We start from the raw sequence: 23212 nt of genomic DNA, 5'->3' as shown, positions 1-23212 counted from the left end.
TGTTTTGTAGTATTTTGTGGTGTATATAAGGTTAGAAAATAATGTATATATGTTGATATTGTTATGTTCATGTGTTGTTGGAGTTATCTTGAATTTTAAGGAAGTAAAGATTATAGGGGAGATTCTATCTAAGGACTATAGGGGAGATTCTACCCGTTTTTATACAAAATAAGCTTGTCGTTCGTTGTGCGATATATGTACCTTTCGTAATTTAATGATAGTATTAATATTGTTGTTGTAGATCAAGGTGCGAAGAGGCGAGTTCAACTTGGTGATTGGAAAGATTGTGATAAGGTATGTTAAGGCTAAATCTTTCCTTCATTTTAGCATGATCCAGTAACTATATGTGTTTGATAACGAGATATAAAGAGAAGTTCATATTCTTGAATTTATGTACATTGTCCTAGTCTTATAAGTTACAGCATTCTCTGTTATCAGGACTTCATATTCAGTTTAATTTTGTCTTCTTTCAGCCAAGAAAGCAGAGAGTCTATATACATACAGTATTACGGTATTTTCACCACCATCGAGCTATAATCGATGGGCAGGCCCTATTGGGCAACCTCAGATCAGATGATAAGTTATATACTGAGCCTAATGTGGTTGTGATGACCCAAAAGATCATCATTTGATTTACGAGTAAATTCTGTGTTACAAGGCATTTGAAGCCTCCTTTTTTTCACCTTGATTTGCGTGCGTGGTTTGGGCATATATCCGGAATGCTTTTATGTGGAAATGTGATGAAAATGTTAATTTAGCTTTTAAAATTGAATTTAAGTTGACTTCGGTCAACATTTTGGGTAACCGGATGTGAATCTATGATTTGACTGTCCCCGAGGGACCGTAGGAAAATATGGGACTTGGGCATATGCCCGAAATTGAATTCCGAGGTCCCGAGCCCGAGAAATGAATTTTTGAAGAAAATTATTTAATTGAAATTTTAAGAGTTTTTGGAAATTTGAATGTTTTTAAAATTGATGGTATCAGGCCCATATCTTGGTTCCAGAGCTCAATACAGGTCTTATATGGTTTAGATTGAGCTTGTAAAATTTGGTAAGAAACGGACTTGTAATGACGTGAATCGAACCCTCGGTTGAGAAATTTGAAACTTAAGTGTTCTTCAGATTTTTCTTTGATTTTGATGCTAAATTAGTTGTTAAAGCTGTTAATTTGGTGATTTGATCGCACAAGTAAGTCCATATGATGTTTTTGAGTTAGTATGCATGTTTGGTTTGGAGCCCGAGGGCTCGGGTGAGTTTTGGATAGGTTTCGGAAGGTTTTTAAACTTAGAAAAGTTGCAGGTTTTCAGTTTCTGGTGTTCTGAAGTTTTGTTCTTCGCGCTTGCGGAAGGACTCTCGCAAACACGAAGGATAAGTCAGGCTAAAGGAATTTTCCTTCTACGCGAACGCGAGAAATAGGTCGTGAACGCGAAGCTTTGGGGGTGCTACCCTTCGGGAACGCGGACCTGCTATAACGAACGCGAAGGCCTTTGGAATGAGGCAGTGGGAAGGGGATTTTGCTTTACGCGAACGCCGCTACTGGCCCGCGAACGCGAAGGCTTGAGGAGTCAAAACTCTTCTGTCACGACCCAAACCCCGCTCCGGTCGTGATGGCGCCTCTCGTGAAGACAAGGCCAGCCAACAAACCCATATCGCCTTTTCAAAAATAGTTAAACATTAATAAATAGTTTAAATATGATTTAATGATATAATTAATGGAAGCACAACCCGACACAGCCCTAACCGGGGTGTTACAAGTCACGAGCATCTACTAGGGTATAAATACTACTGAAAGCCTAGTGTGTACAAATACAGACTAATGAAATGAGGAGAGAGAAAAGCAGTGCTGTGAACGGCGACAACTACCTTGCTAAACTCTAATGACTCTGCCTCCGATTAGCCAAAACATACTTGAATCTGCACACAAGGTGCAAAGAGTAATGTGAGTACTCCGACTCAGTGAGTAATAATAATAAATAAAGACTGAAGGCAAGAAATCACGCAAAAACACAAGGTATTCCATACTGAAGCAGTAAAATCACTTTAAACAGTAAAGCAGTGAGAAATTTAGTGAAAATCCCTTTTTTTTCCAACAAGTAAAGTAAGTAGTTTACAAGTGAGTAACAAAAATGATAGAAATGTAAACGGCCCCTCAGGAAAAACATGTACAACAAACCGCCCCTCAGGCATAATATCAACAGAACCAGCCCCTCGGGCTCAATATCAGAACAGTGCCAGCCCCTCGGGCTCAATATCAGAACAGTAACAGCCCTCGGGCTCAATATCAGATCAGTAACAGCCCTTCGGGCTACCTCACAATCACTCATATTAGCCCCTCGGGCATAGTATCAATACTCAGAACAATGGGTACCCGCGCTCACTATGGGTATGCAGACTCCGGAGGGGCCCCTTACGGCCTAAACACTATATCAAGCCACCTCGTGGCATCATCACTCAGCATATCCTCACATCACTCAAGCCACCTCGTGGCATATAAAGTATCTCAGGCCCTCAGCCTCATATCACTCGTCCTCACATCACTCAAGCCACCTCGTGGCATAAATAGTATCTCAGGCCCTCGGCCTCATATCACTCAAGCCACCGCGTGTCATATAAAGTATCTCAGGCCCTCGGCCTCATATCACTCGGCATATCCTCACATATGGCCCTCGGCCTCACTCAGTCCGGAAATCATCATAAGCCCCTCGGGCATTTGTAAAACAGTAGTTCTCAGCCCAAAATACCATTTAGAAATATCATTTGAGTTTTCAAATCTGCATAAAAGCGACTGAGTTTGTAAAACAATAATTATCAACAGGACTGAGTTTAAATATAAGTCAAAACAGTGAGGAAATAGTGATAAAAATTCCCAAAGGATTCAAATAATTGGCACGAAGCCCAAGTATGACAATCAGCCCAAATCATGATGATAACAAATAAGTTTCAATCAAATATGCGGTAAAATCATCAATCGGGATGGACCATGTCACAATCCCGGGTAGTAAAAGACCTCGCGCTCATCATCCAGCGCATGTCTCACCTCAATATAGCACTACGATGTGCAAATCCGGGGTTTCAAACCCTCAGGACATCATTTACAATCATTACTCACCTCGAACCGGCTAATCCTCTAGCTCGCGATGCCTTTGTCTCTCAAATAGACCTCCGAATGCCTCGAATCTAGCCACGATAATTCGATTCAGTTAATAAAAATTATAGGAATTAATTCCATATGAAATTCTACATTTTCCATTAAAAATCCGAAATTGCACTCAAAATTCGCCCGTGGGGCCCACGTCTCGGAACCCAACAAAAATTACAAAATATGAAACTTCATCCAACCACGAGTCCAACCATACCAATTTTACTAAAATCCGACATCAACTCGACCCTCAAATCTTCAAATTAAACCAAGAGGGTTTTCAAGATTTTCCCAACTGAAATCACCAATTAAATGCCAAAACTAGTAATAGATTCGGGTAATCTAACCAAAATTAAGTTAAGAACACTTACCCCGTTATTTTCTATGTATACGGGGTACTGTTCATATGTACTGTACACGGATACTGTTCATGTTTACTGTACATGGTACTGTACACAGATACTGTTCACGCAGGTGCGATTACTGTTCACACGTATGAAAAATGCAGAAACTGCCCAGAAAATTGTAGTAGCTTTTCTTTTCACTAAAAAGGTTCTAACTCCATCATACGAACTCGGAATTTAATGATTCTTGTTCCTATGAGTCACAAATAATAATACGAACATAGCCCTTCAGTCGAAACTCAATTTGGAGCTCATTTGCTCAATTTAATACCCATTTCGCTCGTTAAATAATTAACTCATGTTTCGTGTCAAAAACCCAATCGCGACTTGATGAAATTAGACCAAACTTTCCAGATCAGTCCTATAATTAATTTATCAAAATTTCGGAAGTCTCGAAATCAAATTTCGATCTCTAGAACTAAAAATGGACCTTTGGATCATTACATGCTTATGCTCAAAACGGCAAAATCTTCCAAAAACTCTTCCAAAACATATCCGAGCCTCATGGGACCCCGACAAAACATGCCAACACACTCCATAACATAATTCAAACTTGTTCCAACCTTCAGAACACTCAAAACAACATCAAAACATCAAATCACTCTCGGATTCAAGCCTAAGAATTCCAAAACTTTCGAAATCCGAATTCGATCAAAAAGTCGACCAAACGACGTCCAACTGACCTGAAATTTTGCACACACATCACAAATGACATAACGAAGTTACAAAAACTCTCGGAATTCCATTCCGACCCTCGGATCAAAATCTCACCTATCAGCCGGAATTCGCCAAAATATTAACTTTGCCAATTCAAGCCAAATCCTTCCACGGACTTCCAAAATGCATTCCGATCACGCTCCTAAGTCATAAATCACCCAACGAAGCTATCCAAATCATAAAATTTCTGATCCGAGCTCATATACAAATAAGTCAACTCTTAGTCAAACCTTTCAAATTTCAAGCTTCAACTGAGAACTGTTCATCCAAATTCATTTTGATTAACCTGAAACCCAACACCAACGATTTACATAAGTCATAATACACCACACGGGGCAAGTCATGCAAGAGAACTGGCAATCAAAGTGCAAAAGCTCAAAATGACCGGTCGGGTCATTACATCCTCCCCCACTTAAACACACGTTCGTCTTCGAATGTACCCAGAGCTGTTCTAAAAGCCCACCAATAGCTGAATAACCTTACCATGCATATAGCCGGGGGTAATCCCACATCACCCTATCTCATATAGGTCTGATAACACCGTTTATCTAAAATTACACAATCCAATCTAGCCCATAAATCATAGAACCACATTTTCACTTCTGAAACCATCAATACGATCAAAACCTCACACCTATACTTTGAATAGACCCGAACTAGCTGTAGTAACCCATGCCTGCAACCTCGGGAGAAATCCCATGATATATCATATAACTCTAACGCTTGCAGCAATAACTTCTATTCACAGCAGCTGCCCATAACAACCAAATACCGATAGAAAACCTCTTATCAGCTAAAGTCTCATTCCAACACTTTCATATACTGCCAACGATAAATGAAACACGCAATAAACCATAACCATTTCTCAGATCAACCATTCATGAAGCCATTTCTCCTCTGGCAATTACCATAGCAAATTTTTTTGAACCGAACCTCGATGTTTACCCATCAAATATGCTGAAATCGAATCTGTTTATTTTCATTAATGATCCCAATGATCTCCTCTGACCCAACACACTACCCTGGTGATATGTCACACCAATAGAGGCCTAAGCCACATCTAGCATAATATGCGCACCAATAAGCAACGGTTCGAACATACTCAAATCATGAAAATGACTCAAATGAAAGAGTTGTACCTCAAGCTCACCAGTACCACCACAACGCAGGACTGAGAACCCGTCTCACATCATAGGAACAGAACACACGAATCTAACTTGCAAGGTCATACCTCTACATATATTCACTACAATACGCGACCTTATTTAAACACTGCTCCACATGGAACCACCTTAAGTAATTATGCTCGAAATCGACAACCACGCACAATTTGATATCTGGAACCAAAGCAATTCATCATACTCACGGTGAAGCAAACAACATACACAACGAAAACCCGATAGGACGTAACCGATACACCATTCACCGAGCAACACCCGATTACTCTTCCCGCTCGACTTCCATTATGAACCCCATTATAACCGCACCATATGTGCCTATAACCAATAAATCATAATGTATCGCAACACAGAAAGGCAACTCATAGATCTCCTCAGATCACTAATAACGGTCGAATCAACCTATCCCTCAACAATACAATTCGGGGCCAACCAAGCCGACTCGAGCTAGAACACGCATCCACATTGGCCTGCCAATGAACTCCTTACCAAGGAAGCCTAAAGTTGCTCCTTCAACTACCATAACTCCTGCCGGAGCCATACGATACGGTGCCCGGCATCACATAAATACCGAAATCCACAACCTCGCCCGACGACATGCCCGACCACAAGAAACGCTTCCGGAAAGTCCCTCAACACCGGAACTGAATCAATGGTAGAAACCTCTGCACTAACATCCATCATGAAGGCCCAATTAAGAAAAGCAATCCTTCCCAGCCGTCCGCTAGGTCTATGAAATATAAACCACTCCACTAGAACATAAACCGACGCACATCGCCACTCAACCTTTGGCATTTCCAACCTAGCCCATAACGCAATAGTCCAGAATAACCCAACACTGAGACGATCAGTCTAAATCCCCAACATCACATCCAAAATCTAACGTACCAAGCAAATAAAGATCCACTCGGGCCTCCAAATATCGGTAGTCACTAAACAATGCTGATACACATGATCTACAATCACAACATAGCCTGAATATGAGAACTTCCATCTCCACGTCCATACGACACCTGAATCACCATATCCTATCCCAATTTCGCCGTCCGAATATATGCCACACCTCTAATACCCAATCATTCCACTATAGATACTCTAAAATTTCCCTGTGCCACCAAGCAAACCCGAATATCACCAGTCGATCTAAAAAGAGGGTTCCGCAATACTACCGAAGTGCTAACATTGCCCTTTTACTAAAACATAGACTCTCGTCAAATTATTTCCAATTAGCAGTACCATTTCCTTAATCATCTGAGGCTACCCGCTGCCTAAGAGTTTTATGAACTTCCTTTCAGAACTGCACTGTAACTCATCTAGCCAAGAACTTCCATTGATCCCATCTAGAAGAAAAATCATTACATATCCTATGCTTCTCACACTCGGAGAAATTGCACCTCTCCAACCACGGTAGAAATCAATAAGAACTCTCCCAATTCCATTTGCACAAATTTAACTGTCAGGACTGAATCCTTCTAACTAGACCAAGCTAAGCAAGCCATCAAAACTCAAGAGCATTATTGCAAAATAGTTGTAGGAACTCATTACCTCGAACACACACAAGGAATTAATCATATCCTTACCATAACGATTTGGTATACTATCAACATACCCCATCTATCTAAATTCCTTCTGATTCATCTTCAACTTGTTATTCCTTCTTGCTGTAGCACCATAATTTCCTCAACCTAGGCTTATCACACGAAACCCAAGCATAAAGCTACACCGTCTAAGGCTCCTAAGCCGCTAAATACTCTTTAAGTGTTCCCCAAAGCCGTTACCTTCACCTTCCCGATACTGATATATACAATCCCATAATTAATATAGAAAATACCACACGTCTTGCCATCTTCCACTGAAAACTCAGTTTATATCCATAAGTATTACTTAGAAGCCTCCAATTATTGCATGTAGAGTTTTGAACACAATAGGACCATTCTCTAGAGTCATCCACACTACTCAAACTGTAGTTAGATTGATTAAACGAACCGAACAACCTGTGCTTCATTAGCACTCCGACACTGCAGAATGTGACCTCATTCCAATATAACCAAGCAACTTCCTGCTCTATGCATCGAGCATTCATTAACAACCACAACTCAAGTCATTCCCCGATTCTCGTATACCCATAAAACATAACATAGCCTTTATTGAAATTTCCTTTACTCGAGCCACAACTGATTTACAAATACGCCTCGAACTGGAACCATTAGAGCACATAACCGTGCAATCAACTATTCAATAGCAAACTCCCCCACTTGGCTCGAAGCCATAGATCAACACACGCTCAATAACTCATAACGATTATACTCTATTGATGCCATGATACCATAATGAGATTAAACTCAAATATTTTATAAGCTTGTGAAAACACAGATCATCTAGAATTTTAACTCTTCTGCAAATCTCACATTCCACTCTCGCAACAGTTACACCCACTCACTAAGCGACCCAATTTAAGTTGCAACACATATCCTTCACTCGCAAATCTAATAGACATATAAGGATCGTACAACCTCAGAACACTTCGCATGAGATAACCCACCTTCTTCGCCTTAAACTAATATTTATGTATACCTTCCACCGTCATAACCATTATGCAGTCACTTAGTCTTCCTGAGTCTGAACTCGTACCGCAACATGAAATTTACTTCACTCCCAACTAGGACACATGAAAAGACTCTTTGCACACCCATAACTCGGGGCTATACCTCAAATCAAGATGGATACATCTCCAGTACTAACATACTCATCACATAGTTATCCAGTTATCACTCCCACTAATAGGGACACTACCGAACATATAAGTTCAAAAATACTTGCTCACACAATCAGCACCTCGGTGCTCAAGCCATAGCAAATATCCGACCTCAAGTCCTTTAGATTGGCCCAACATCAACTTACAGAGATCACACATTTCCCCTCGATCGGGAAATCACAAACAATAAAGGCACATCTGATACTGAGCGCTTATGCGCGCATACGAACGCGTGGAAGGAATTCAAAGAGTTACATTTCAAGTTGAATCAAAGGACGCACGATAAGAATTCAAGAATGTGAAGTTTTCCTAAAGGTTCTGCAGCCTCTCGAGGATAAATACAGACGTCTCCGTACCGATCCACGAGACTCTACTAAACCTGCTCATGACTCGTGAGACCTATGTAACCTAGGCTCTAATACCAACTTATCACGACCCAAACCCCGCTCCAGTCGTAATGGCGCCTCTCGTGAAGACAAGGCCCGCCAACAAACCCATATCGCCTTTTCAAAAATAGTTAAACATTAATAAACAGTTTAAATATGATTTAATGATATAATTAACAGAAGCACAACCCGACACAGCCCTAACCGAGGTGTCACAAGTCACGAGCATCTACTATGGTATAAATACAACTGAAAGCCTGGAGTGTACAAATACAGACTAATGAAATGAGGAGAGAGAAAAGTAGTATTGCGAACGCCAGCAGCTACCTTACTAAACCCTGATGACTCTGCCTCCGATTAGCCAAAACATACCTGAATTTGCACACAAGGTGCAGGGAGTAATGTGAGTACTCTGACTCAGTGAGTAATAATAATAAATAAAGACTGAAGGCAAGAAATCATGCAAAAACACAAGGTATTCCATACTGAAGCAGTAAAATCACTTTAAACAGTAAAGCAATGAGAAATCAAGTGAAAATCCTTTTTTTCCAACAAGTAAAACAAGTAGTTTACAAGTGAGTAACAAAAATGATAGAAATGTAAACGGCCCTTCGGGCAAAACATGTACAACAAATCGCCCCTCGGGCATAATATCAACAGAACCAGCCCCTCGGGCTCAATATCAGAACAGTGCCAGCCCCTCGGGCTCAATATCAGAACAGTAACACCCCTCGGGCTCAATATCAGATCAGTAACAGCTCCTCGGGCAACCTCACAATCACTCATATCAGCCCTTTGGGCATAGTATCAATCACTCAGAACAATGGGTACCGCACTCACTATGGGTGTGCAGACTCCGGAGGGGCCCCTTATGGCCCAAGCGCTATATCAAGCCACCTCGTGGCATCATCACTCAACATATCCTCACATCACTCAAGCCACCACGTGGCATATAAAGTATCTCAGGCCCTCGGCCTCCATCACTCAAGCCACCTCGTGGCATAAATAGTATCTCAGGCCCTCGGCCTCATATCACTCGGCCTCACATCACTCAAGCCACCGCGTGGCATATAAAGTATCTCAGGCCCTCTGCCTCATATCACTCGGCATATCCTCACATATGGCCATCTGCCTCGCTCGGTCCGGAAATCATCATAAGCCCCTCAGACATTTGTAAAACAGTAGTTCTCAGCCCAAAATACAATTTAAGTTTTCAAATCTGCATAAAAGCGGCTGAGTTTGTAAAACAATAATTATCAACAGGACTGAGTTTAAATATAAGTCAAAATAGTGAGGAAATAGTGATAAAAATTACCAAAGGATTCAAATAATTGGCACGAAGCCCAAGTATGACAATCAGCCCAAATCATGATGATAACAAATAAGTTTCAATCAATATGCGGTAAAATCATCAATCGGGATGGATCAAGTCACAATCCCCTATAGTAAAAGACCCCGCGCTCATCATCCAGCATGTGTCTCACCTCAATATAGCACTACGATGTGCAAATCAGGGGTTTCAAACCCTCAGGACATCATTACTCACCTCGAACCGGCTAATCCTCTAGCTCACGATGCCTTTGTCTCTCAAATCAACCTCTGAATGCCTCGAATCTATCCACAATAATTCGATTCAGTTAATAAAAATTATAGGAATTAATTCCATATGAAATTCTACATTTTCCATTAAAAATTTGAAATTGCACTTAAAATTCGCCCGTGGGGTCCACATCTCGGAACCCGACAAAAATTACGAAATATGAAACCTCATCCAACCACGAGTCCAACCATACCAATTTTACTAAAATCCGACATCAACTCGATACTATTCATGCAGGTGCGGTTACTGTTCACACGTGCGAAAAATGCAGAAACTGCCCAGAAAATTGCAGCAGCTTTTCTTTTCACTAAAAAGGCTCTAACTCCATCATTCGAACTCGGAATTTGATGATTCTTATTCCTATGTGTCACAAATAATAATACGAACATAGCCCTTCAGTTGAAACTCAATTCGGAGCTCATTTGCTCAGCTTAATACCCATTTCGCTCATTAAACAATTAACTCATGTTTCATGTCAAAAACCCAATCGCGACTTGATGAAAATAGACCAAACTTTCCATATCAGTCCTATAATTCATTATCAAAATTTTGGAAGTCTCTAAATCAAATTTCGATCTCTAGAACTAAAAATGGACCATTGGATCATTACATGCTTATGCTCAAAATGACAAAATCTTCCAAAAACTCTTCCAAATCATATCCGAGCCTCATGGGACCCCGACCAAACATGACAACACACCCCATAATATAATTCAAACTTGTTCCAACCATCAGAACGCTTAAAAAAACATCAAAATATGAAATCACTCTCGGATTCAAGCCTAAGAATTCCAAACTTTCGAAATCCGAATTCGATCAAAAAGTCGACCAAACGACATCCAAATGACCTGAAATTTTGCACACATATCACAAATGACATAACAAAGCTACAACAACTCTCGGAATTCTATTCCGAACCTCGGATCAAAATCTCACCTATCAACCGGAATTCGCCAAAATATTAACTTTGCCAATTCAATCCAAATCCTTCCACGGACTTCCAAAATGCATTTCGATCGCGCTCCTAAGTCATAAATCACCCAATGAAGCTATCTAAATCATAAAATTTCTGATCCAAGCTCATATACAAATAAGTTAACTTTTAGTCAAACCTTTCAAATTTCAAGCTTCAACTGAGAACTGTTCATCTAAATTCATTCTAATTAACCTGAAACCCAACACCAACGATTTACATAAGTCATAATACACCACATGGGGCAAGTCATGCCCGAGAACTGGCGATCAAAGTGCAAAAGCTCAAAATAACCGGTCAGGTTGTTACATCCTCGAACGCGAGCCGCTAAACGCGAATGCGAAGGCTAATGGGCCTGACCCTTCGCGAATGCGACACGCCTTTCGCGAACGCGAAAAAGGCCTGTCCGGTGAATTAAAAATAGTAGCAAATCGGGATTTAGTTCAAAACTTCATATTTTCAAAACTAGATAGCATTGAGGCGATTTTCAAAGAACAAGTTCTTCCCCAAAACATTGGTATATGATTCTAAACCTTTTTCTTTCGATTTCCCATTGTATTTCATCAATTTCATCCAAAAATCTAGGGTTTTTATGGTAGAAATTAGGAATTTGGGTAGGGTTAGGGCTTTTTAATTAATTGGAATTTAGACCTCATTTTAGGGTCGAATTTCGAAACTAATTGCATATTCGGGCTCGTGGGTGAATGAGTGATCGGGTTTTGGTCCGAACCTCGAGTTTTGACCAAGCGGGTCCGGGGTCGATTTTTGACTTTTTGGGGAAAATGATAGAACACTTATAATTAAGCATTGGGTATGAATTCTTTAGCATTTATTGATGTTGTTAAATCAATGTGGACTAGATACGAGTTATTTGGAGGCGAATTCTAAAGGAAAAGCGGTGTTTGAGGCTTGAGTTGGTCGTTGAGGTTTGAGATAAGTGTTTGGTCTAACCTTAGTTTGAGGGATTAAGAGTTGTGTCTTATTTGCTATGTGTTAATTGTGGAGTACGACGTATAGGCATGGTGACGAGTATCTATACGTCGGTGTCAAGCATGCTCGTGAGTCTTGTATTGTAATTGTTGTGACTCCATTATGGTTATTCGCGTTTCATATGAGGATTATCATTATTGTTCCCTTGCCAGGATGTTGTTGTTATATTATTGTTCCCTTGCCGGGATGTTGTTGTTATATTATTGTTCCCTTGCTAAAATGTTGTTGTTATATTATTGTTCCCTTGCTGGGATTCTTTTATGATTGGGGTTGATATATGAAATGGGAGCAGGTTGAACGCCTGCAACGGTATTATATGAAATGGGAGCAGGTTGCACGCCTGCAACGATACTATATGAAATGGGAGTGGGTTGCACGCTTGTAATGGTACTATATAAAATGGGAGCGGGTTGCATGCCTGCAACGGTACTATATAAAATGAGAGCGGGTTGCACGCCCGCAATATATGTAAAATAGGAGCGGGTTGCACGCCTGCAACAATACTATATGAAATAGGAGCAGGTTGCACGCCTGCAACGGTACTATATGAAATGGGAGCAGGTTGCACGCCTACAATGGTACTATATGAAATGGGAACGGGTTGCACGGTTGCAACAGTATTATATAAAATGGGATCGGGTTGCACGCCTGTAATGGTATTACATGTGTACTTGTTTCTTATTTCCTTATCTTTTGCTGGTAATTGATTATGGCGTTCCTTGCATTCCTCTATTGGTATTCTGTTGTTATCTGTTACTTACCGTAGCATATTTCCCTCCCTCCTACCTTTAACTATAAATATTTGCTTTTATTTTCCGCTGTCTATGATATAACATCACAGGTTTATTTAGTAGTTTGGTCCTAGCCTCATCACTACTTCGCCGAGGTTAGGCTAGGCACTTACCAGCACATGGGGTCGGTTGTGCTGATACTACACTCTGCACTGTGTGTAGATACTGATACCAGAGCATTTGGACCGCAGTGAGGGTGCTATCTTCAGTCCACTTAGGCGACCCGAGGTAGTCCTGCAGACGTCCGCGGGCCTTGGCGTCTCCTCCTATCATTTCTCTTTCTATTTTTTCTTATGCAGGGACATATTTGTATATTTTTATTCAGACCTTATTTGTAGTATTCTTAGATAGTCCGTGACTTGTGACACCAAATTCTGGGTAGTATTGTATTTCAGACTATGTAGCAAATGTTTGGTTAATGATTAAGTTTTCGTCTTTTGCATTTCTGGTTATTTAGTTTATTCCGCTACTTAAATCACTTATTACTTTGAATTATTGAACATGCTTAATAAAAAGGGTAATGAATTTATAATACTCGGCTTGCCTAGATTTCAAGAGGAGGGTCCATCACAACTTCCGATGGTGGAAAAACCGAGTTATGACAAGTTAGTATCAGAGCTCTAGGTTACTTAGGTCTCACAATTCACGAACAAGCTTAGTAGAGTCTGAGGGATCGGTATAGAGACATCTGTATTTATCCCCAGAGGCTACAGAGTTAGGAAAACATCACATATATTCTTCTCTATCATGCGATTTTGTTCTCTCACTGCTAAATTGAACCCTCTACTCTTGTTCTTTCACGAATGGTGAAGTCATGTACTGCTTCTTCAGCCGAGTGCAAGCTCAGACCGGTGATGGATCAACTACATCTTCAGATGCCTTATGGAGGTTGGATAGGTTCACCAAACTCTTCACTACCACTTTCAGCGGTGCATCTTATGAGGATCCCCAGGATTATTTAGACAACTGTCATGAGGTTCTCAGGAACATGGGGATAGTTGAGACCAATGGAGTCGACTTTACTGCTTTTCGCTTATCAGGATCCACCAAGACTTAGTGGAGGGATTATTGTTTGGCTAGACCAGCTGGGTCACCAGCTTTGACTTGGGATCAGTTTCTCAGCTATTTCTGGAGAAGTTTCTTCCTATCACTCAAAGAGAGATCTATCAGAGGTAATTTGAGTGTCTCCAGTAGGGTTCTATGACTGTTACTTAGTATGAGACCAGATTCATCGACTTGGCTCGTCATGCTCTCCTTATACTTCCCACTGAGAGAGAGAGAGAGAGAGAGTGAGGAGGTTCATTGAGGGACTCATTCAACCTATTCGATTGCAGATGGCTAGGGAGACGGGGAGTGATATTTCATTTTAGGAGGCGACCAATGTGGCCAAGAGAGTTGCGATGGTTCTATCGCAGGGGAGTGGTCAGGGGTCTAACACGAGACTTCGTCATTCTGGTAGGGTCAGTGGTGCCTCATCTGGAGCTAGGGATTCTTTTGGTAGGGGCCATCCTCCCAAGCCATTTCAGTCAGCACTTCAGGCTTCTCATGGTGCCCCAGGTGGCCGTGGTTCTCACATGTAGTATTCTTATCAGCAGTCCTATAGTGCATCGCCAGCTCCTATCAGTGCACCTCTGCTTCAGAGTTTTCAGGGTCGTCAGCCCCAACAGCTGAAGGCTTGTTTTACTTATGGTGACACAAGACATATTGCTAGATTTTGCCCTCGAGCACCGAGCAGTTCTCAGTACTAGGGTTCCCGTGCCATGGTTCAGGCACCGAGTGTTCCACCGCCCGCCCAGCCAGCTAGATGTGTAGGTAGAGGTGCTAGAGGTAGAGGTAGAGGTATTAGAGGTGGAGCTCAGGCTGCTAGAGATGGAGGCTAACCAGTAGCAGGTCGTCCTAGAGATATAGTTCAGAGAAGTGGGCCCTGCCCCGATGTTATGCTCTTCCAGCCAGACCTGAGGTTGAGGCTTCCGATGCAGTTATCATAGGTACATTTCTGGTTTGTAGTAGGGATGCTTCAGTGCTATTTGATCCAGGGTCTACATACTCCTATGTGTCATCTTATTTTGCACCATATCTGGTCATGCCAAGTGATTCTTTGAGTGCTCCTGTATATGTGTCTACACCGGTGGGTGATTCTATTATGGTAGATCATGTCCATCGTTCATGTGTAGTTGTGATTGGGGGTCCTGAGACTCATGTAGATTTGTTACTTTTGGATATGGTTGATTTTGATGTCATAATAGGGAGAACTATTTATCACCTTATTACGCGATCTTAGTCTATCATGCCAAGACTGTGACCTTAGACTTGCAGGGCTTACATCATTTAGAGTGGAGAGAGACTCCTGGTCATTCTACCTGTAGTGTTATCTCATATATAAAGGCGTATGGTTGAGAAGGGGTATTTGTCTTATTTGGCAAATGTTCATGATTCTAGTGCCGAGATTCCTTCTATTGATTCTGTGACTGTTGTTCCTGAGTTTCCTGAGGTATTTCCTTCAGACCTGTCGAGTATGCCACCCGACAGGGATGTTGACTTCTGCATTGATTTGGCTCCGGGCACTCATCCCATTTCTATCCCGCTGTATCATATGGCCCCGCCTGATTTGAAGGAGCAGTTGCAAGACTTGCTTTAAAAAGGCTTCATTAGACCTAATGTCTCGCTTTGGGGTGTACCGGTGTTGTTTGTTAAGAAGAAGGATGGATCGATGCAAATGTGTATAGATTACCGGCAGTTGAACAAGGTTACAATCAAGAATAAGTATCCATTGCCGAGGATTGATGATTTGTTTGATCACCTTCAGGGTGACAAGGTATTTTCGAAGTTTAACTTGAGATCTGGCTACCATCAGTTGAGGATTAGGGCATCCGATGTCCCTAAGTCAGCTTTCTGCACTCGGTACGGGCACTATGAGTTTCTTGGTGATGTTATTTGGGTTGACGAATGCCCTTGCAACTTTTATGGATTTGATGAACTGAGTGTTTAGACCTTACTTGGATTCATTCGTGATAGTCTTCATTGATGACTTTTTGATTTATTACCACAGCCGGGAGGAGCATGAGCAACATCTGAGAGTTGTTCTTCAGACCTTGAGAGATAGTCAGTTGTATGTTATGTTTTAGAAGTGCAAGTTTTGGTTGGGGTCAGTTTCTTTCTTGGGTCATGTTGTTTCAACATAGGGTATTCAGGTATATCCAAGGAAAATAGAGGCAGTCAAGGACTAGCCTAGACCCGTATCAGCTATAGCGATCCAGAGTTTCTTGGGTTTGGCAGGCTATTATCGTCGGTTTGTGGGGGGTTTTCATCTATTGCAACCCCGATGGCCAGGTTGACCCAGAAGGGTGCCCAGTTCAGGTGGTCGGACGAGTGTGAGGCAAGCTTTCAGAAGCTCAAGACAGCTTTGACTACAGCGCCGGTGTTGGTTTTGCCCACAGATTCAGGGCCATATATAATTTATTGTGATGCATCTCGTATTGGACTTGGTGCAGTGTTGATGCAGGATGGCAAGGTCATTGCTTATGCTTCGCGTCAGTTGAAGATTCCTGAGAAGAACTATCCGATTCATGATTTGGAGTTAGCAGCCATTGTTCACGCATTGAAGATTTAGAGGCATTATCTGTATGTCGTGGCATATGAGGTATTCACGGATCACAAGAGTCTACAGTATTTGTTCAAGCAGAAGGAGCTAAATTTGTGGCAGAGAAGGTGGTTGGAGCTATTGAAAGACTATGATATCACCATCTTATATCATTCGGGGATGACCAATGTGGTGGCCGATGCTTTGAGTAGGAAGTCAGCCAGTATGGGCAGTCTTGCATATATTCCGGTCGGTGAGAGACCGCTTGCTTTGGATGTTCAAGATTTGTCCAATCAGTTCGTGAGGTTGGATGTTTCTGAGCCCAGCCGTGTATTAGCTTGCACAGTCGCTCATTCTTCTTTATTGGAGCGTATCCGAGATTGGCAGCATGATGATCCTTATTTGTGTGTCCTTAAAGACACGGTGCAGCACAGTGGTGCCAAGCAGGTTACATTAGGAGATGATGGAGTTTTGAGGCTACAAGGTCGAGTTTGTGTGCCTAATATGGATGGACTTCGAGAGTTGATTTTAGAGGAGGCCCATTGTTCCTGGTACTTTATTCATCCGGGCACCACTAAGATGTATCAGGACTTGCGATAGCATTATTGGTGGAGAAAGATGAAGAAGGATATTATTGCGTATGTGGCTCGATGTTAGAATTGTCAACAGGTAAAGTACGAACATAAGAGACCTGGTGGTTTGTTTCAGAGGATTGAGATTCCCGAGTGGAAGTGGAAGCGTATCACTATGGACTTTGTTGTGGGACTCCCACGGACTTAGAGAAAGTTCGACGCAGTGTGGGTTATTATTGATAGGTTGACTAAGTCAGCGCATTTCATTCCTGTGGCAATCTCCTATTTTTCTAAAAGGTTAGCTAAGATTTATATCTGGGAGATTGTTTATCTTCATGGTGTGCCCGTGTCTATCATTTCAGACCGAGGTATGCAATTTACCTCACATTTCTGGAGAGTAGTTCAGCGTGAGTTGGGCACACAGGTTGAGTTGAGCACAATATTTCATCCTTAGACGGAAGGGCAGTCCGAGCGTACTATTCAGATTTTGTAGGATATGCTCCGAGCTTGTGTCATTGAGTTTGGAGGCTCGTGGGATCAGTTTTTGCCTTTAGCGGAGTTTTCCTACAACAACAGCTACCAGTCGAGCATCTAGATGGCTCCTTATAAGCTTTATACGGTAGGCGATGTCGGTCGCCGGTTGAATGGTTTGAGCCGGGAGAGGCTCCGTTGTTGGGTATGGATCTAGTACATGATGCCTTGGACAAGGTCAGGATTATTCAGGATAGGCTTTGTACAGCTCAGTCCAGGCAAAAGGGTTATACCAACCGTAAGGTTTGTGATTTGGCATTCATGGTCGTGTGAGCGGGTGTTGCTTCGGGTGTCGCCTATGAAGAGCGTGATGAGATTTGGGAAGAGGGGCAAGCTTATACCTAGGTTCATTGGCCCGTTTGAGATTCTTGATCGAGTGGGAGAGGTGGCTTACAGACTTGCGTTGTCTCCAGGTTTATCAGCTGTGCATCCAGTATTTCATGTGTCCATGCTTCGGAAGTATAACAGTGATCCATCCCACGTGTTAGATTTCAGCACTATCCAGTTGGACAAGGACTTGTCATATGAGGAGTAGCCGGTAGCTATTCTAGACCGGCAGGTTCGTCAGTTGAGATCAAAGAGTTTCCTTTTTGTTCGTGTTTAGTGGAGAGGTCAGCCTGCTGAGGCATCGACCTGGGATTCCGAGTCTGATATGCGGATCTGTTATCCCCATCTTTTCTCTGACTCAGGTACTTCCTTTTTATGTCCATTCGAGGACGAACGGTTGTTTTAGAGGTGGAGGATGTGATGGCCCAAAAGGTCATCACTTGATTTACGAGTAAATTCTGTGTTTCGAGGCCTTAGAAGCATCCTTATTCCCCACCTCGATTTACGTGCACGGTCCGAGCATATATCTGGAACGTTTTTATGTGGAAATGTGATGAAAATGTTAATTTGGCCTTTAAAATTGAATTTAGGTTGACTTCGGTCAACATTTTGGGTAAACAAACCCGGACCTATGATTTGACGGTCCCGGAGGGTCCGTAGGAAAATATGGGACTTGGGCATATGCTCTGAATTGAATTCCGAGGTCCCGAGCCCAAGAAATAAATTTTTGAAGAAAATTGTTTAACTGAAATTTTAAGAGTTTTTGGAAATTTGAATATTTTTTAAATTCATGGTATCGCGCCCGTATCTTGGTTCCGGAGCCTGGTACATGTCTTATATGGTGTTTGGATTTGAAATTTGGTAAGAAACGGACTTGAAATGACGTGAATCGGACCCTCGGTGGTGAAATTTGAAACTTAAGTGTTCTTGAGACTTTTCTTTGATTTTGATGCTAAATTCGTTGTTAAAGCTGTTAATTTGGCGATTTTATCGCACGAGTAGATCCATATGATGGTTTTGAGTTATTATACATGTTTAATGTGGAGCCCCGAGGGCTCGGGTGAGTTTCGGAAGGTTTTTAAACTTAGAAAACTTGCAGGTTTTTAGTTTTTGAAGTTTTGTTCTTCGCGTTCGCGGAAGGACTCTCGTGAACGCGAAGAGTAAGTCAGGGTAAAGGAATTTTCCTTCTATGCGAACACAAGAAATAGGTCGTGAACGCGAAGCTTTGGGGGTGCTACCCTTCGCGAACGCGGAGCTGTTATCGCGAACGCGAAGGCCTTTGGGCTGGGGCAGGGGGAAGGGGATTTTGTTCTACGCGAACGTGGCCACTGGCCCGTGAACGCGAAGGCTTGAGGAGTCAAATCTCCGCGAACGCGAGCCGCTAAACGTGAACGCGAAGGCTAATGGGCCTGACCCTTCACGAACGCGACAGGCCCTTCACGAACGCGAAGAAGGCCTGTCTAGTGAATTAAAAACAGTAGCAAATCGGGATTTAGTTCAAAACTTCATATTTTCAAAACTAGAGAGCATTGAGGCGATTTTCAAAGAACAAGTTCTTCCCCAAAGCATTGGTATATGATTCTAAACCTTTTTCTTTCGATTTTCCATTGCATTTCATCAATTTTCATCCAAAAATCTAGGGGTTTTATGGTAGAAATTAGGAATTTTGGTAGATTTAGGGCTCTTTGATTAATTAGAATTTAGACCTCGTTTTGGAGTCGGATTTTGAAACTAATTGCATATTCGGGCTTGTGGGTGAATGAGTGATCAGGTTTTGGTTCGAACCTTGAGTTTTGACCAAGCGGGCCCGGGGTCGATTTTTGACTTTTTGGGGAAAATGATAGAAAACCTATAATTAAGCATTGGGTATGAATTCTTTAGCATCCTCCCAAGCCATTTCAGTCAGCACTTCAGGCTTCTCATGGTGCCCCAGGTGGCCGTGGTTCTCACATGTAGTATTCTTATCAGCAGTCCTATAGTGCATCGCCAGCTCCTATCAGTGCACCTCTGCTTCAGAGTTTTCAGGGTCGTCAGCCCCAACAGCTGAAGGCTTGTTTTACTTATGGTGACACGAGACATATTGCTAGATTTTGCCCTCGAGCACCGAGCAGTTCTCAGTACTAGGGTTCCCGTGCCATGGTTCAGGCACCGAGTGTTCCACCGCCCGCCCAGCCAGCTAGATGTGTAGGTAGAGGTGCTAGAGGTAGAGGTAGAGGTATTAGAGGTGGAGCTCAGGCTGCTAGAGATGGAGGCTAACCAGTAGCAGGTCGTCCTAGAGATATAGTTCAGAGAAGTGGGCCCTGCCCCGATGTTATGCTCTTCCAGCCAGACCTGAGGTTGAGGCTTCCGATGCAGTTATCATAGGTACATTTCTGGTTTGTAGTAGGGATGCTTCAGTGCTATTTGATCCAGGGTCTACATACTCCTATGTGTCATCTTATTTTGCACCATATCTGGTCATGCCTAGTGATTCTTTGAGTGCTCCTGTATATGTGTTTACACCGGTGGGTGATTCTATTATGGTAGATCATGTCCATCGTTCATGTGTAGTTGTGATTGGGGGTCCTGAGACTCATGTAGATTTGTTACTTTTGGATATGGTTGATTTTGATGTCATAATAGGGAGAACTGTTTATCACCTTATTACGCGATCTTAGACTATCATGCCAAGACTGTGACCTTAGACTTGCAGGGCTTACCTCATTTAGAGTGGAGAGAGACTCCTGGTCATTCTACCTGTAGTGTTATCTCATATATGAAGGCGTATGGTTGAGAAGGGGTATTTGTCTTATTTGGCATATGTTCATGATTCTAGTGCCGAGATTCCTTCTATTGATTCTGTGACTGTTGTTCCTGAGTTTCCTGAGGTATTTCCTTCAGACCTGTCGGGTATGCCACCCGATAGGGATGTTGACTTCTGCATTGATTTGGCTCCGGGCACTCAGCCCATTTCTATCCCGCTGTATCATATGGCCCCGCCTGAGTTGAAGAAGCAGTTGCAAGACTTGCTTTAAAAAGGCTTCATTAGACCTAATGTCTCGCTTTGGGGTGTACCGGTGTTGTTTGTTAAGAAGAAGGATGGATCGATGCAAATGTGTATAGATTACCGGCAGTTGAACAAGGTTACAATCAAGAATAAGTATCCATTGCCGAGGATTGATGATTTGTTTGATCACCTTCAGGGTGACAAGGTATTTTCGAAGTTTAACTTGAGATCTGGCTACCATCAGTTGAGGATTAGGGCATCCGATGTCCCTAAGTCAGCTTTCTGCACTCGGTACGGGCACTATGAGTTTCTTGGTGATGTTATTTGGGTTGACGAATGCCCTTGCAACTTTTATGGATTTGATGAACTGAGTGTTTAGACCTTACTTGGATTCATTCGTGATAGTCTTCATTGATGACTTTTTGATTTATTCCCACAGCCGGGAGGAGCATGAGCAACATCTGAGAGTTGTTCTTCAGACCTTGAGAGATAGTCAGTTGTATGTTATGTTTTAGAAGTGCAAGTTTTGGTTGGGGTCAGTTTCTTTCTTGGGTCATGTTGTTTCAACATAGGGTATTCAGGTATATCCAAGGAAAATAGAGGCAGTCAAGGACTAGCCTAGACCCGTATCAGCTATAGCGATCCAGAGTTTCTTGGGTTTGGCAGGCTATTATCGTCGGTTTGTGGGGGGTTTTCATCTATTGCAACCCCGATGGCCAGGTTGACCCAGAAGGGTGCCCAGTTCAGGTGGTCGGACGAGTGTGAGGCAAGCTTTCAGAAGCTCAAGACAGCTTTGACTACAGCGCCGGTGTTGGTTTTGCCCACAGATTCAGGGCCATATATAATTTATTGTGATGCATCTCGTATTGGACTTGGTGCAGTGTTGATGCAGGATGGCAAGGTCATTGCTTATGCTTCGCGTCAGTTGAAGATTCCTGAGAAGAACTATCCGATTCATGATTTGGAGTTAGCAGCCATTGTTCACGCATTGAAGATTTAGAGGCATTATCTGTATGTCGTGGCATATGAGGTATTCACGGATCACAAGAGTCTACAGTATTTGTTCAAGCAGAAGGAGCTAAATTTGTGGCAGAGAAGGTGGTTGGAGCTATTGAAAGACTATGATATCACCATCTTATATCATTCGGGGATGACCAATGTGGTGGCCGATGCTTTGAGTAGGAAGTCAGCCAGTATGGGCAGTCTTGCATATATTCCGGTCGGTGAGAGACCGCTTGCTTTGGATGTTCAAGATTTGTCCAATCAGTTCGTGAGGTTGGATGTTTCTGAGCCCAGCCGTGTATTAGCTTGCACAGTCGCTCATTCTTCTTTATTGGAGCGTATCCGAGATTGGCAGCATGATGATCCTTATTTGTGTGTCCTTAAAGACACGGTGCAGCACAGTGGTGCCAAGCAGGTTACATTAGGAGATGATGGAGTTTTGAGGCTACAAGGTCGAGTTTGTGTGCCTAATATGGATGGACTTCGAGAGTTGATTTTAGAGGAGGCCCATTGTTCCTGGTACTTTATTCATCCGGGCACCACTAAGATGTATCAGGACTTGCGATAGCATTATTGGTGGAGAAAGATGAAGAAGGATATTATTGCGTATGTGGCTCGATGTTAGAATTGTCAACAGGTAAAGTACGAACATAAGAGACCTGGTGGTTTGTTTCAGAGGATTGAGATTCCCGAGTGGAAGTGGAAGCGTATCACTATGGACTTTGTTGTGGGACTCCCACGGACTTAGAGAAAGTTCGACGCAGTGTGGGTTATTATTGATAGGTTGACTAAGTCAGCACATTTCATTCCTGTGGCAATCTCCTATTTTTCTAAAAGGTTAGCTAAGATTTATATCTGGGAGATTGTTTATCTTCATGGTGTGCCCGTGTCTATCATTTCAGACCGAGGTATGCAATTTACCTCACATTTCTGGAGAGTAGTTCAGCGTGAGTTGGGCACACAGGTTGAGTTGAGCACAATATTTCATCCTTAGACGGAAGGGCAGTCCGAGCGTACTATTCAGATTTTGTAAGATATGCTCCGAGCTTGTGTCATTGAGTTTAAAGGCTCGTGGGATCAGTTTTTGCCTTTAGCGGAGTTTGCCTACAACAACAGCTACCAGTCGAGCATCTAGATGGCTCCTTATAAGCTTTATACGGTAGGCGATGTCGGTCGCCGGTTGAATGGTTTGAGCCGGGAGAGGCTCCGTTGTTGGGTATGGATCTAGTACATGATGCCTTGGACAAGGTCAGGATTATTCAGGATAGGCTTTGTACAG

The sequence above is a fragment of the Nicotiana tabacum genome, chromosome 7, assembly GCF_000715075.1.
Source record: "Nicotiana tabacum cultivar K326 chromosome 7, ASM71507v2, whole genome shotgun sequence".
Classification (NCBI taxonomy): domain Eukaryota; kingdom Viridiplantae; phylum Streptophyta; class Magnoliopsida; order Solanales; family Solanaceae; genus Nicotiana; species Nicotiana tabacum.
The sequence above is the reverse complement of the archived record's forward strand: the minus strand, read 5'-3'. Positions refer to the sequence as shown.